Raw genomic sequence first — 2,311 nt, forward strand, 5'->3', positions numbered from 1 at the left:
GGTAAAACTGGCACCTCTCCAGCTACCAGTGCACACAAAGAATACACAAACTGTCATACATAACATACACATAATACATGTCAGCATGGCTTCTCAGTGAGTACACTGGATGCTAATGCCCCATTTTGACAGCTAACATGAAAAGAAACTTCCCAAAACACTCATGCACTGCAGCATAATCATTTCTCCTCTGTCTGTCCATGCTCCCTACTCTAATTTTTGTCAAAATGTGGCTAAATCTGTTTGACCCTCGTAAGCTAGCAAGCAAACACATGCATTGGTTTGTGCATTGTCAGCTTCCTTCTTTTTCATTGGTTGTTTATAAGAATGGCATTTAATATGGCATGGGCGTTAGTAGTTGCCTGGTTGTACAGCCACAGATTAACATTAGCATTCACAAAATTTGTTTGCCTGCTGTTTAGTGGGTAACATAAAATATAAATCATAGCAGCATAAAAATTTAAATGTTTCAAATCACAATCTATTGCCCTTACATTAAGTCTAAGAATTCTTCATCTTTAAATTAACAAGTCTTACCACATGTCATGTCTAAATGGCAATAAAAACAAGTCAAATGTGGACCTTTATTCTGTTTTTTTGTTCTACCAGGAGTCAAAAGGAAATTTAGTCTAGATCGTCCTCGAGGAAAAGAGATAACAGCCTTTCCGATAACCATTTAAATTTAAATTATATTGTATTTCTGTCAACAATCCTTATATACATTTAGAGGGGTATAGGGAAATGGCTTTCACACAAAAATGTCTATTTTGCTGCAGTCAAGCATCAACCCAGGCTCTTATCAGACCTGCTCTTTGTCTCTTTTCATTCATACAGCACCTGTTTTTCCAACTCTTAGCCTCTAGACTAGCCCCATCATTATTATTAATATGCAGCATAGACAGCCTAGCTTCTTTTCAGCTTTCCAATTCAAGAAGACAATAAATAGTTCAACTGAGGTCTGATTCTGAGAAATAACATCACGGAAACAGACCGCAGGATGAAAGAATCAAATCAAAACTAGAATGAAGATATAAATACCAAAACATCCTCTGATAGGTTGTGCTCAGGTCCTCTTCAGCCTCATTAATCTCCAGAGATCCTGGCAATGGAAACTCTATTCTGTTGTGGTATACTATGCACTGACGGTTTCATCTGAGGAAGCAATTCTCCCTTACTTCACAAAATGCAAACATCTAAAACTTGTCAATGTCAAAACCCTCACATAAAATGATTATCTTTAAAGGAATAGTTTTGATATAGTCTATAATCTAGGCTACTTCTTACAGTAAATATGAAGACACAGCCAGCAGCAAGATTTGGGAATAGGGGAAACAATCCCGGCTCTGTCCAAAGGTAACAAAATCTGTGTGTGTAAAAAGAACAAAAGATATAATGCGTTTTTACACTTGCTGGAAGACAGATTATTTTAGAGAGCCAGACTAACTGTTTCCCCTTTAAGATAAACTATAATCTTACTTCTTGTATAACTCTCGGGCAAGAGAGCGAATACGGGTATTTCCCAAAATGTCAAAGCCAATGTGGTGACTGTACATCACGATCATGAAATGAGTTGTAAGAAAAAGAAAAGAAGAAAGAGATATTTATATATCAGAAATAACAACATATGCCAGTGTCCAGCCTAAGATATTGCTCTCTGATTGAAAGAGACTAAATTATGACTTGATTCTAGCACAACCCTGGCAGTAGGGGTAACTTCACTTGAGAGTGATTCACAACAGAAAAACCCCATCTCAAGAGTGCTCTTAACTGTTCCCTTTATAATGTTCCATGCCAGTGATTTCATTCCTTCTAAAAATATCAATTGCATGGAGTGCTTCATTCAGGGCTCTGACATAAAGGTTGACTTAAAGAGGCTTCTTATGCGGAGCCAAATTAGTTTGAGATGTGATGTAATGATTTTATAAATGCCACTGGGATCAATTATTTGGATAATATTTAAATTTACCATCAACACACTAAGCCAATAAAATACTCAAAGTTTTTTTTTTTTTAAGTCTAATGTATTTTTTGTCATTTGTAAGCAATTCAGAATTTAGCAATATAAATGGTAATAACATTCAAGTGTAGTGTTGCTGCTTGATTCTATGAACTAATCATAGAATCAAAGGACGATAGACCCTTTTCACGGCAGCCATGTTGACATGAAACAAAAGGGTACTAATTAAGGCTCTGTTTCATTTAGTGTACCAGTATACTAGTATGCAGTAGAATAGTTTTTAAGGTCATGGGCCAAACTAGAAATAAACTAAAGTTATATACTTAAGCAACAGCTTAAGAGTGACAGGAAAGG

The sequence above is a fragment of the Morone saxatilis genome, unplaced genomic scaffold (assembly GCF_004916995.1).
Source record: "Morone saxatilis isolate NCDOM2014 unplaced genomic scaffold, NCSU_SB_2.0 Contig1, whole genome shotgun sequence".
In the NCBI taxonomy this organism is placed as follows: Eukaryota; Metazoa; Chordata; class Actinopteri; family Moronidae; genus Morone; species Morone saxatilis.